This window comes from Anopheles aquasalis, chromosome 3 (genome assembly GCF_943734665.1).
Source record: "Anopheles aquasalis chromosome 3, idAnoAquaMG_Q_19, whole genome shotgun sequence".
In the NCBI taxonomy this organism is placed as follows: Eukaryota; Metazoa; Arthropoda; class Insecta; order Diptera; family Culicidae; genus Anopheles; species Anopheles aquasalis.
Genome location: NC_064878.1, coordinates 45879064 through 45894063, shown reverse-complemented (window position 1 = coordinate 45894063; position 15000 = coordinate 45879064). Strand labels below are relative to the sequence as shown.

At 46.4% G+C, this 15000-nt stretch overlaps 1 protein-coding gene across 2 annotated transcripts in view; it reads left to right on the top strand.

The window, feature by feature from the left end:
- LOC126575924 (uncharacterized) overlaps positions 1 to 15000 on the top strand; it is a 106906-nt gene that overhangs the window by 37931 nt on the left and 53975 nt on the right. The gene's annotated exons all lie outside the window — the stretch shown is intronic.

Below are 15000 nucleotides of genomic sequence, written 5' to 3'. Positions count from 1 at the left end.
GAATCCTCTGCCGGTACCCTAATTGTAGCCTTGCAGCCAGTGCACAAAAACTCATTTAAACATACAAAAAACCCAAAAAAAAATGCTTGGAAAACACTGTGGTCCTGCTGTTCGTGAACAAAATGTAAAATTCAATTTAGTCTAGTTCGGTTGTAATTAAACAAAAACGAACTCCAAACCAAACCAAAACCACCACGACCACGCGCCAGACATTGCTTTTGGGATACAAAAGTTAGATTCGATGGAGTGCGCTGGAGTGCGAGCCAAAGCGAGAAAACCAAATGGAAATCCTTGCGCTCATGGAACAGCAAAAAGCTACGTCAATGTAACGTGTTCCTTTCTCCTCTCCCTGCTCAATGATTCCAGTGAGTTGCCAGCCGGCGGCCACCAGCTGAGCAAATTTGCATAGGAAAATAGGAAAAGTGAAACTCCGTGCATCAACTTCAAAAACCACAACCAGACACCCCCCCCCCCCCCCCCCAACTCCACTCGGTTAGCGGTCCTTTTGGGACGGGGGAAAATCAAACAAAAATCTCACCAACCAATGCAACATCCCCTGGCCAAGGCGTAACCCTCGCACGGGGTTTCCAGCCAAGAAGCTCGCCTTTGACGGCCAGAACGTGGAGCTTTTATTTCATTTTTCCACACATTTACTGGTCCACCACTCACAAGAACAAGCTCTAGATGAGTGTGTCGGTGTTCCACGATTTTTCAAAACGAAAATCCAGAACGGATCGCCGAACGGCCGAAGGATGTGCATCGTGCAGAACACCCACGCACGCGTGCTCCCACGCTCGGCCACGGCTTTCGGACACTGACAAATGGTCCCAAATGGATTCTCGCAGGGGCCAAGCCAGCCGGTGATGGTCCAGTGATGGGGTGACCGTGTCGGCCGGGTGAATGATTTGATTAATGTTGCCCACCATGCTCGGCATAAAATATGGGGGGCCCGACGAACCTGTGGGCTGTGTCCAGGTCCAGTTTCAGGCCCGGGATCCTAGAGGAGTTGAGCCACCAGCCGTAAGCCTAAAATCATGCAAATGTGTGGTCATTGGACGTGTTTTGGGCGGTCTTCAGGCGGTCTGCTGTGTGTGTTGAGGTCATTTCTGTGATTTGTTGAAGTTGATTTGGAGGGTTTTTGGTTTCGAAATGCAAATCTCACACACCAGGGGCTGCTGCCACTCGATTATTGGTCATTTTCTACCCCAGGGAGTGGTCCTTTGAAGGATCTTCAATGTATCTGAGTGTTGAGTTTGATAATATGCTCGATTGCATCTAATATTTCAGTGCTAAGTGTCTTGTGTAATGGCCAAATAGGTTGACAAAACGATAAATGATTGCTTCAGATAACAGAAAACCGTACCATTACCCATGGAAAGCGCCCATTCCGATTTTCACCTACACCTTCATGTTTGATTAGATTGCAATTCTCGACCGAGCAAACTCAATTATCTGCTCTGCCCGCTCGACCTCAGAATTAACAGCATTCTACGAACTGCGGCCACTGGTAAAATGCTGCCGAAGTTCACGAAGCACCACCACCAACAACCATCTACAACAATTACGGCTAAGCTCGAATCCATTTCGAGCCACTCGACCGGACACACGGACCGGACCGGATCACCTGGCCGGCCCACAGTGGGTCTGCGAAGTCAATTAACATTCGTCCGAATACCGTCGGCGTGTTCGTGAGGTCTTTTACATGATTTTTTCCGCCACGCCACCAAGAGCCAAGGTGCGTGATGTTGCTGCTGCTGATGACCACACCTTGCCAGATGACCTGATGGGTCGATTGTCCCGTGCCCTGGTCGATTGCACGGGAGCGATGGCTTACGGATTGTTTCGCATTTTTGTCACATAATCTTAACCACCCAACCAACCACTCGACCTGGTATGCTGACACTGACCAACCGACCGGTCAGTGGTGTCGTCAGGCCATTTGTATGCATCGCACATCGTCCATCCACCATTCTCTGCTCTCGGAGTCGTCCGGGGGTTCCCATGTTCGCCATTCTGGTTGACCCAGAAAATTGCTAAAATGGTCCAGGGCTTCGTCCAGCTCGATTCGCGCATCGAGGACGTCCAGGAGACAGGAGGTCCAAGGGGGAAAAAATGCTGGACACAGTCTCTAGAGAGCGACGGCACAACAAGCATGCTGTGGAAGTGAACGGTCGGACACATTCCAGGGAAAATCGTTGACGAAGCGAGCGAGTCAAAGTATGCTGTGAGTAAGTGTCGAAAAATGGATGGCAACATTCTCGGAATAACTCTATCAAAAACGAAATGAGCACTAGAGAGAATGTTGTCACACCCAGGGACCTGGCCGTGGGGCCGCAGGCAGGACCTTTCGCTGGACGCACTCGTTTTGGTAAGGTTAGTGTCTCGTCTGTTCTCTCAGAAAAAAAAAACGGGAAAAAGGAAGAACCGGGTCACTGGTGATGGAAAGGATGATGACCAGTAGACTGGTGACAGTGCGGTCACTACTTCTTCACCGTTAGTCAGACCAGAGCAGAGTGAATGAGTCGCGTCAGTCAGACGGTGATGTGAGAACACGGAGACACTGTCCTCTGCATGACTCGTTGACCACGCGACCCACGAAAAGGTGCAAACGGCCCACAGCGAACACGCGACACACTGGCTAAAATAGTGCCGTAAAATGTAAATGATATTTTCATCATCCATAATGGAAGGCCACACGAAATGAGATCAGCAGCAGCAGCAGCGACGGTACATACTCGGTCCAGTATGTCGTCTCATTGCGCGCAGTGGCTCCCTAACGTACGGGCGGATCGTAAACCTTTGCTTGGTGCGCCATGTCAGTCAAAAGGATGGAACATCTAGAAGGCCATGTAGTACGTCATCATCATCAGCATCATCACTCGCCGTGGTTGGGGTCGAGATAATAATTATCTACCAGGTGGCGTTCTCTGTACCATGGTCGTACCTTTTCCCCCTGATGCCGGTTGGGTGATTTAAGGTTGAGTTAAACTCCCTGGAAACCATTCCGTTGACCGTTGATGAGCAGAGGTGGTGCTCGCTAGGATTCCCTTGAGAGAGAGACAGAGAGAGAGAGAGAGAGAGAGAGAGAGAGAGAGAGAGAGAGAGAGAGAAACACATCAGCCAACTTTGATTAAAATTGATGCAGGCGTTTGTAACACAAGCGCACACCTGTCACAGAAATAAAATGAAGGCCAAAACGAAATAAATTTGGACGAAAATAAAAAATATTTTCTATTCAAAAGAATAAAAACAAACGAATCAAATAAACATCGCATGGTTTGGTGAGGGATGCCGATGAGAAGAGGCCACTGCAATTCGGCGCATAATCGTTCAATCTGTCCCAACATAATCCGCTTTCTCGGTTGGCTAAACGATTCCCGGTTCCTCTCGCTAGGAGGTAGCATGACCAACCAACCGACGGACGCCGACCAGTGACCGGTGACGACCGGTAGCACTGAACATAATGTTGCAAAACAAAAGCCGACAGGACTATGGTGTGCTACGCACCGGCGTTGGCCATGGCGGAAACAGTGGGAAACCTTGAACGAGAGGACTCTGGGTCTCGGTGTCTTGTCAGCAACGAAAAAGAAGCAAGAGGAATAAAATCCACCACCACCCCCCCTCCCCAAATAAAAAGAAACAACAAAACACAAGAAGAACTCGCTCGATGCTTCCGAGCTCGAGCTGGCAGGCAGTAGGTTAGGTTGTCCCCGGTTACTCCATCGTCCAAATCCTGCTCTTCCCCGTTTGACTAATGCGTGTCTCGGTGTGCCGGATCCGGTGAATCGTGCGGTGGAAACATACGCAACATGGCTGCTGCTGTATGCTGCTGATGTTGTTGTTGTTGTTGGGTGACTGCTGGCGGAGTAGAAGTAGAGTCCGTACCGGGCCCGGGTTTTGTCCGGGTGAGGTTTTTATCTGCATGACATAAATTTCGGCGACATGCGTCGGTTTGGTCGGTGCGATACAAATTTGAAATGCATGGAACAAGAGGACAGGACGATGGCTCGCAGCAACAGCAGCAACAGCAGCAGCAAGAGTAACAAAAAAAGAGACCAAATACTTTGTCCCTTTTGCAGCACCGGACCACCAGCACTCTGAAAAGGGGTTTTGTCATGGATTCTGCGTTGAATGCTGCATCCACTCTCTGGCTCCCGGCTATCTCTCCGTGTTTGTGTGTCTGTAGTGCCGCTGACCACAGAAGCTTGAGACATGAGATGTCCGAGCCCTGGCCGGCGGGGCGAGCGAGTTGCGTTTGAGGTTATGGATGGTTTCGTATTTTTCGGGATCTACTTTAGCTGATAGCAGCTTTAAGTTATGGTGCGTGTGTCCTGGAAGGGAAACGGAAAAGGAACAAAACAAAAACGGATGCGGTTTTGCGCCCTCCTAGACGAATGAGACCAGGATGAGGACCCTAAACTCGTTGATTAAATTAATGGATATGGGAAGACATGCTCTCCGTAGCTCGTTCTGGTTCGTCTAGGAACGTCGCCTAAAGGGAGTGTGGTCGTGCAACGGGAACGGTTTGAAGATTTAGAGCTGGATTGAGTGCTACAACGGTCCAACGGTGATAGCCTCGTAAAAACCAAGGATTCGTTTCGATCGTATCACTCCATTTTAAATCATGATGATGGTGAGGGATAATTGAACCTAGAATGAACCAACACATTCCGAAGCGTGTATGCGGGTTCTAAAGTCCGTGTTCTCCGTAGCAAACATCAACCAGCACTAAACCATCGTTCATCAACAGCAGACAGCAGAGGGAGAATGTTAAAAAAAGATGTTTACACAAAAAGTGGCCAAATGCATAGACCAATTCCGTTTGCCTCTTATGTTTGAACTCCATCTTGCTACCGGATCCTGGGGTCGTGTTTGATTTTCCGCAGTCCATGGACGGTACTACTAAAGTCCTTAGAGTCCTTACAGTACTCACACTGCATGTAAGTGACGCTGCTCTTACAGGCTGCGAGCAAGTCGGAGCTGCGAGCCGAAAAATTAATTCCATTTGTCCCCGTTTGATTGTGAATATGGAAATCTTGTTGGCGGGAGGGGTATGGGCTGGAGAGAGGGAACGTTCATCCTGATTGCACTTTGAGCCACTCCGAGTGGCATTTGTCCATCCTCCATTGAGTATGGCCGCGTTTGTTTGTACGCTTAATGCAAAATGGGATGTTTACTTTCTTTTCTTTTACTTCTCGCTTTTTTCGTTTGTTTTCTCGTGGTAATCTTTTCTATGGCTACTCTGATGCTTTTAATCTGTTCATAAAAAAGGGAGGCTTTTGGGATGCTGCGATATGGTAGATATCACGGAGTTAGCCTTGATTCTGGTGCGCACTTGATTGTCTGTAATAGCGTTTCAAGTGATTACGGATGTTCACTTTTGCCATTCTGATGCGTAGTGTAATTCTTTTAGTCCATTTCTGTTTAACGATTAGAAATGATCACACAAGGATTCGTTCATTTAGCTAGTAATTCCTTTTATTTTCTCATAGAAACTGCTTGAAAACCAGTAAGGGAGTTAGTTTATCTATTGTTAGAGCATTATTTTGCCATCTGCCATACGCTGAACTTGCAGGCAATTTTGCCCAGAAACAAGTACAACATGAAGGCCAAGCAAACCCTTCCAAATGATTCTCTTTTTGGAAAAAAAAATCCCAAATATACTATTACGATGAAAGAAACGTATCAGTAGAACTTTTCTACGCTTGTCACTAGAAACAACTGAGATAATATTCCTTAATTATTTATAAATAAAGTGAGCTACCATTCTGAAATTCATATACCTCTAGTTGCTTCTCAAAAATACCACCAACGTCTCACCATAATCTCCAAACTAAATCTCAAAATATTTCATAATTGAAATGTCCTCCGGCAATACTTTCTCACAAACTAAAACCCTGCAAAAAAGGCAACTAAAGAACAGTTTCTGGAAACACCAAAAAAAAAAAAAACAAAAAGACCGCCACAAAGCATAAAACATTGACATCCGGTAAAATGTTTCACCGGACCCAATGATTAACTTCCTGCATCGCTGGCCCCGGGAGAAACGGCTCTTAATTTTCACGACCACCACCCGCACCAGCAGCACCAGCAGCACCTCAACAGCTCAGCACGGAAACGGGTAGCACATTTTTAAAATTTCTTCATTTCTCCATCCATCAACTGGCGTCCTTGCGCTGAAGCGTCCGGCACCGGCGAGGCGCTTAAGCTCGTGAGCTATTGCCCAGCGCCCGAAGCTCGGTTAACGGTTTACCGGTTGTGGCCAGTACGGTCCGGTACCCGGGCGCCCGCGCGGTCCATTTATTAGCTTGTGGAGCGTTCCATGCGGAAGGGTTTTCGGGGGAGAGTTTTCATCTTTATTTCTCTATATTTCCGGCAAAGAACCGGCCAGCGTGCCGGCGGGAAGGAATGCTAGTGTGGATGGTGGGTTCGGGTGTGAAGTCGCTCGCCAACAGTACGAGAGCCATTCCTCCGGCACACAAAAGGGGCGCGCTGTTTGCTGCGAGATTGAACGGGATATCTCTCACTACCAGCGGCACCAGCACCGGCCAGGGCATCAGATTGTGCGGCGGCAACCTGGGCAACGAAGGAAACGAAAAGGCCAACGGTTGCGTTCGGTTCCCCCCGTTCTGTCGTCCTTTTTTCTCGCTTGGAAGGGGGTTGAAAAAGCAACTTTTCCACGGAAAATGAGCCACCGGCTACCCCCTGCTACTGGTGGCCACGGTAATAAAACCCAAAGAAATGATGGTTAAGTGCAATGTACTTTTATTGTTATTGTTTCATCCAAGAGAGGACTACCTTTCGGTGGCGAAGGAGCCAGAAAATGTCTTAGGACCACCACGAGACGCTCTCCTTGTCGTCTTCGTCGTTGTCGTCGCCGTGGAGCACCTTTTTGGTTCATTTCTTCTTCTCCTTCTTGATTCCTTTTTGGGGTGCTTTCGGTATGTCCTTGTGGCCGATTTCTGTTCAAGCACCAAGGCACAGTCCTACAGTGGCGAGCGGTGTCCATCGGAATCACTTGCCCTCTTCAGCGAAAGGACCTTTTTCCAACTTTCTCTCTCTCTCTCGTCTCTTCCTTCAAGAGCCAAGGCTGAGGGGATCTTTTTGAGGTTTTTTTGTAATCCGACACCCCTTGGCACTAGGAAAAGAAAAGCATAAAGCGCCAAAAGTGAAGGCAGTGAACGTGGAGCGCGAGCGATCTTCCCGTCCACTCTCTTGTATCATTTATCGTGGAAATTAAATAAAACCAAGAACCATAGAACCGCGGGCACGTCCTTAGCCTCGAAACCACACACAGAGGCAGAGACAAAGACACAGAGAGACATGAACTGCAGTCTCAGCACTGGAGCGACGCCACAGTTCCACCAGCAGCCGTAAAAGATGTTTGCCAAAAGACGTCGACGCCACGGCAGCAGCAGCGCCAGCAGCCAGCCTGCTCTGGTGACGATGTTGCAGCACCAGTAGCGCTGGCACCGTGTGCTGCAGCAACCCCACCAGGATGATTGCGACCTTAACGAGCGTCCCACTCGAAGGTTTCTGTGCTTCTCGTGCACAGCATACGGACGGATTCGCTGGATGAACTGAGGATGCTGCTGCAAAGGGCATCGCCAAACGCCTTATGCTGCGGTTGGTCGCGTCCGAGGCTCTCGAAACCATTCGAGTGTAGTGCCTCGAGTGCCCGGAGTGTCCCGGACCATCATCATCATCATCATCACCACTACTACGAAGAAGCTGCTGGTAGCTTCCGGCTTTCACGATGTTTGTGTGCATACATGGTCCGACCCCGATCCCTGGAGGGAGGGGTTTCTGGTGCTGTTGGTTCATGTCAACCTTTCCCCCGGGAGAGGGCGCATAAAATTATGTCTCCAATGTCACAGGGCAACTACCTTCAACCACCACCGCAGCGAACCGCTTAACGAGCTGCTGCCGGTGCTGCTGCTGCAAACCCTTGGCCCCGATCGTCCTTTCCCGCTTTCTGTCCTTCCTCTTTGCGTGCGCCATCTACGTTTTCTCCGGCGGCTGGTAGCGCTCGCGGCAATGCCTTCTACAAATGTATGCTGCTGCTGCGCCACTTTCACCGTTAACTACCTTTATCTATCTCCCGGGCAAAGGCTTTCACACGGATGTTCGCACCGATGCAAGCCAAGCCGATGGTAAAAATTAGGCGATGCGGTCCGCAATGGCCATCACTGGCTGGCTGGCTACCGTTGCTGCTACTGCTGGTCGGTGGACTACGTTGGACGCGGAGAAAGAGCATAATCGTGTTACCCCGTTCCTCCGTTTTCTACCGTCCACTGCTAACGGGGTAAGCAGAGCGAAATATTTTATGATGGTCCACCGCCTAGCCGCCGCCACCACCACCGTAGCGCCTGCGCCACCGACAAATGGAGCCCGTGAATTGGCCACCGAAAGCGACGTTCGTTCTCACTCGCCCTACGGGGATTCTCGCACCTTTTGCTGCAGCGAGAATGGTTGGCACTTTGGCAGGAGAGGTGTGGTTGCACCGTTGCCAGGCACGGTCATGGCACTGCATTGCCAGTGCTGACGTAGTCCTGTGGACTGCGTGGCTGGGCTGGGGAACAGAGTCACAAAAAAGGGAGGAAATGGATCTAGCCTATCCGAATGGCGCTTATTTACATAAGAAGCTTCCAATTACAGGAAAGGATTGGGATCGGGGTTTACTGTTTGCCCCTTGGACGCACCTGAATACGCATTCGATTTAGTAGTAGAGGGTAAGGTGCTAGGCAGGACGGGGAATCCATATTCAATGGTGGTGCAGTAGGGCATATGCAAATCGCACAAATGCTTCAGCTTTAAGCACCTTGAAGTGTAATGCATTTGCAGCTATTTTAGTGGCACACGAATTTATTTCTTTAAGTAATTGAGGTAACAAAATGTGGTTTCGTCTTCAGTACTGGGCCTGCTTTAAATTTTATTCTATGTATAGGTTTTAATTGGATTGGAATATTGGTGATACAGTGGTAGACATTCGTATAGCCGCAGGTAGTTTTTTCTAGTTTTTTTCTCGTTTCTCTCAAACTAGCCGATCTTTTTTCATTTGGAATAATACAAAAGGTTTATTTTATCGTTGTTTACAACACATATTGACGAAAAACGTGTAGGACTTGTTTTCGAGAAAATATGAGAAAATTTTCAAATTTCACATGGACATTCGTATAGCTGCACCTTATGAAAAATATATTTTTCAAATAGTTTTTACGAAGCAATCTGCAAGTTGGTATTTTTTATTACTGCCTACATTTCTAACAAATCCAAAACTATAATTTGCCATGGGTTCCGATAAGATTTAATGGGTTTGCTATTCAATTTAAGTGTAACAGTCGTCAATGACCTGACTTAAACTTGAAATATTTTTATTTTACCGATTTTTTTAAGAAATCAATCCAAATAAAAACCAAAACGCTTTTTTATGTAAATGCAATAAGAAATGCATACTACACACTTGGATAAAGGGATATTTTTGTCTCCAAACCATGCATTCAATTGTTGGTGAAAATTAATTGATATGTTATTGTCCTGTAATAAAAGGCTTCAATCCCCGATAGATGAATAAAAATGTCTTGCAAAGGCTCTGTTTACATCCCTGAATACATTAGAGTTGAAATTTAAAAAAAGGAAAGCTGTACGTGATAAGAAAGTTACAGCAAACATCAAACCCTTACCAACGATTTTTTGCTTTGACTTTCGATGTGGTATGGTGGGTCACTCATGGTTCAAATCATGCTAATATCGGCTCTATCCATCCAAATTATCAAGAAATTACTTATTTGCTTTGAAAAGAACTTCATTTTGCTTTTATTTTACCTACGTTACCAAATTTAGGGTAAATGAGCCGGTGGTCGTTTTGGGCATTAATCAACTTTGGCTTTGCTTTGAGTTTTTTCCCAATATTATGATTTGTTTAAGATCCGTTATGTATAAAATGCGTCTGCTTATTACTGGTCCATCCATAGTTCCTTTAAATTGCCCAAAAGGTTGCCAATTTCTGGCTGATTCATGCTAAAACTGACTTTTTGTCCCTTAGGAAACTATTTTCATCGTTTTCGATAGAGGCTTAACCATCCTTTTGGATATTTTCCGTAGGAAATTATGGATGGATTTCTTATACCAACCGATAATTGAAACAACAGAGCGATTAGATTTGCAGGTTATCAAAAATAGCTTGATTTTTTGTCATTTTTTATTTATTTGTCAGTTACCCTGGGCGCATTATTTAAAAAAAATATTAAAAGCCAGGGTGTTATCAAAAAGAGCATTTCTAAAGCTTAAAATAATCTAGAATAGTTCTACTATTGAACAAAAAATACAACCATTAAATACGTGTTAACGAATTTTGCGGAGTATGTTTTTTCTTTCAGTGCGGCTATACGAATGTCCATTTTAAAACAGCTGCAATCTGACGATTACTCACATTTTGACACATAGCACTCACAATTACCCACGTATCTAAACCAAATTTTACTTGTATACTAGTCACATGTGTAGTAACACAGTAAAAGTTTGATACCGTCAAAAAATGCATCCGTTTGTAATTGATTGCCGTTTTACTCCTGAGCCTCTAGGTGCGGCTATACGAATGTCTACCACCGTATATCTGAAATGACAGATGACAGATGAACAGATGAAAATTGAAAGAAGTAACGGTTTTCAACATTACAAACCTCTCAAAGTATGCAATTTTACCGGTTACCTGGCGCCTCCATCGGGTTTGGCAACGTAGCTACATCATTTCGTATCTCCGACGCGGTGACCAGTTTTAGAATAGTATTTACCTCTGTGGCCACGAAAACTTGCATCATTTGGGCTTTGTTGGGAAAAAAGTAATTCAGTAAAGCCATGAACCTTCAAATTGTGTGATGAAATGGCCCGCGGACTGGTTGATACTTTCTTCTGCCGCCTTAACGCTAATGTGAGTTTGAGACCCCTGCATTATACAAAAGGCATTTAAAATCACCAGATATTACTCCTTAGGACTACTATCGTTTCAAAAGATGAGTAGTTCTTACTAACAAAATCATGAACCTTCACATTAGAAAAATGGAAGAAAAATGTTGCTAGTTGTGGAAATATTTGGACTCGTATAGTAATATGTTTAGTTCATGAAATATACCAACAAGTATTGGAGCAGAAAAAAAAGCGTCAAACAAAAACACTGGAACACAAAAATCTTTGTTCAAACGTCTGGAAGATACGCTTAAACGGGAACTGAATGCGACGAAAAACACCTAAGCTTCCCCCAAACAGTCCTTAACCGTAGCGCCTCTCATTACGAGGATCTCAAATAATGCCACCCCAAGACAATGCGCTCGAAACTTTGGCCACTAAACTAATTTCAATGATAAAATTTATGCTCAAACCATCCGTTGCTGGGCGCCATCCGCTGGCGTGTAATGATGAAAGCGCCTGGGACAACGGCGTGAAATAAAAGAAACTGGGTCAATTTAATATTGAAGCAATGAAACACCCAACGGTTCACGAAGAACACCGAGCCGACAAGGTCTTGCGCGAACCCGAATCTCTCGTGCAGATGTTGGTTTATCATTTCAACTTTACGCCCACGCCGTACACACCCACCGCACTACAACATCTCTTGCAGCCGGCCAAGCACCGTCCCGGTTACGACACGTTCGGTCTTCTGTGACTCTTTCGTTCGCTCGCTCGGTCGCTATTCTTGTATTCTCGAGATGCGCGGTAAACCCAAGTAATTTTGCCCAAACTTCTACCCACGGGGGTTCCTTAGAACGTGGCCGGTCCCCCGGTAGGACCCCGGCGGACCGCCGGTAGGTTTGATGATGAGTTTACGACGCTGGCGCAAGCTGTGAGTTCCTTCGTCGTCCGCCTGGTCGTTTCCGTTGGTCCTTGCTGCGTCTGGGCAAAGTTTCTAATTGATTCCTTATGTAAATTACGCCCGATATTATGCCAAATCGATCCATCAACCGACGAGGTCGGTGGACGGACGGACGAACGGCCGGAGCAGAGAGCGCGAAGGGGGCTTTTGGACAAACTTCTTTATTTTATTGTTCTTACCAGTTTCCGCGCGACGGCTTACGATGGCCGGAACCACAATAACGAATCTCGGGCCTCCCTGGTATCAGGCACTTCAGACCAAGACAACAATTAGCGGCCAAAACTAGGCGCACGGGCCGCTATTCGCTTCATAACAATTACGGCTAAGAGGATAGTCCGGGGGAGGGGTTGGTACGAGGGGCACATGGAAATCATTTTTCATCCTATGGTGGCCAGAAGAACTTTGCCCCAAAGGAAAGTTACTCGATTCTCGATTGTCGGACTTATTGTTTCTAATAAAGACGGGGGGAATGGGTCCGGCTGGCTTGTGGTCCGGTCCGGAGTGAATCAAAGCGGAACGTAACCGACCCTTTTTCCTGGGAAAACAATTTGTCCACTCCACCCGGGCCCGATCCAGTTTCTTGTAATCTTTTTTTTTTGTTTTGGGCGAGCTGACTTTTCCCTTTGGTGGTTTGGTGCATGTGACAGTGTGGCTGACCGGAGTTGTTGCGGACAAACTTTGACTGCTCGACGTACCTGTGTCCGGATCAGTAGGTGTACGTGTGCTACCTCGCACCAGTGGCCAGAGCAGGGTCCAGAGAATGGACCAGAAATGATGATATGCGAGAGCATATTAAAAGCATATTTGTTGATGATCGAGGGGACAATGGGTGTTAAGAGGGAAAGGGAAAAACAAAAACAAAATCATTTGGCTCTCTATTTACATCACATCCATGGTAAAAGTTATGAAATTGCTTTAACCTACCAGCAGCCATTGTTGGGTGGGGAATCGTTTGCATCAAACTACGGACTGGCTGTGGACTGGAGCATACCAGTTCAAGACTTCAATCACCAGATCACCGGTATGCTCCAACAAATGCTCCAACTTTTCCTCTAGCCACCTCCATGCCAAAAACCTTCATTATCAAGCTCGAACTTCGGGTCGCTCAGGTAGATACCGGAAGGGATGCTGAAACTTTACCACCAACCCACAACCCATCTTCTTCTCCAAAATGGGCCCCTTCCCACCCACCGCCAGAGCCTAATTGTGAATGTAATACGAGTTTTACTAGCCTCATACGGCCATCATTTGGTATAATTCTGGTACCACGTCCGATCCACCCGTAGCTATGGTATGGTGAGTGTTGGCGAAGGTTTTGGGCTGTGTGGAGAACGGACCATCGTAATGGCTTTATTAGAATGTGCTTTGATTAGATTTATGGTGGGGTTTTTTTGGGTGAGCGGAAAAGGCTGGCATCCATTTTTATTGTCTTTATATCGGTGGTCCGTTGGAACAATGTATGTTATTATTCTGGTAAAATTGCATTCACCCAGACTACATCGGATGGTTCAGATCGGAACCCGAAACAGATGGGTTTTGATAAGTTTATGCTTCACAAAGGGTGATCCGGGCGCTCTTTCACATGTGATTTTGAAAATATTATCCTAGGAAAGTGTATTTATTAAAGCAATAGAATATCAGACAGTTGCATGATTTTTTTTGCCTAATGGGTAGATAAATAATTCATTTGAAAAATCCCTCTTTTCCCTTTATTTGAAAAATGATAAGTTTGTACAATTATTGGTCGTTTGTATTTTGTTTAAAATCATTTCTGTTGTCTGGCGGAACTATTTTATCGAATATTTGTACCACTCCCCAGCAATTGTTTCTTCAGGATACAGAAGCCTATAGCATACAAACAATCAAATAGTTCAGTATTCGCTAACATTTCACGTGTGAACGAACATGTGAGCCGCAACAAACACTTATATTTGTTTATGTTTATTCCAGGACAATCCTTTTCGCTTAGCCACGACCACCCCAAGTCACGACTGTTGTAGCCAGGTCCGTGACTGCATTATTAACCGAGTTTTCTTACAATTGAAAAACTGTCTCTAGCAAACCCATCGAGCTAGCAGAAAACAGTCCGAGCACCGGCCACTAGGCATCCCCAGATTAGAGCAGCTGTAGGTTCGGTGGCTGTGGCGTCGAAGGCTTAACTTTTAATTAACCAATATACGGAAGCCAACAAGGCCGATGGCGCAACCACGTTAAGCCACCGTTTGGCCATCTGCATGTGGTGCAAAAGTTCAAAGCAACAGCAGCAGCAGTTTGCCGGTGTTGCAGTTGCTTCAACTCTCAGCAACCCGGTGCTAGTTCTCCTGTCATTCCTCCGTTGTATCCTTGCTGCTGGCATTGTGTTGCTGTGTGCATCGTGCCACCCATGGTTTCCATGGTGAAGTTTGGCTAATTTCATGACATGCTTAACGCACCGAACACGCCGCATTGGTCCAAGCCGACGAGCGTGAGCAGTTTTGTATCGGCTTTATGAACTTCCGGAAAATTTATGACTACTCACCTCACTTCCGGTTGCAGAGCAAGGCACACACTTATTCACATCCTATTCCTCTCGCTCTCTCTTGCTCGTTAGCCGTCACTGTCGTTCTCGTTGGTTTGTGTCACGATCTGAAGGGCTAATGCGCTTCCCCGTCGATAGTGTTGCCGTTGGCATCATTAATTTTGTGCATTATTTGACGGATTTATATATTTTAATGAAATCCTTGTTTATCCCGCCGAGTTATTTAATGAAATCCTTGTTTATCCCGCCGAGTTATGTTGCACTGCTCCGGCCGGTGTCACCGTGTCATCACCTCTACCACGCTCTTCGGTCTCCTGCCGCTTTGGCCGAAGCTTTCCAACAGAATGCCGATTGAGAGCGGCGGAGAGGATCGCGAAAGGGGCGACCGTTCCAGGGGTGGTCTCAACTATTGTCCTTCCAATGCATAGAAGCGAAAACATAATTATCAGCTTCTAGGTTGTTTAGGGCGTTGTGTACGGCATTGTGCGTTCGTTGTCAACTCAACGGTCACCTCAACAACAACAACAACAACACCACCAACAGCAGCCTCGGTCAATATACTACAGCCAAACAAAAATGCGATCGTCCAGCGAGATAATTGGAATCTATAATC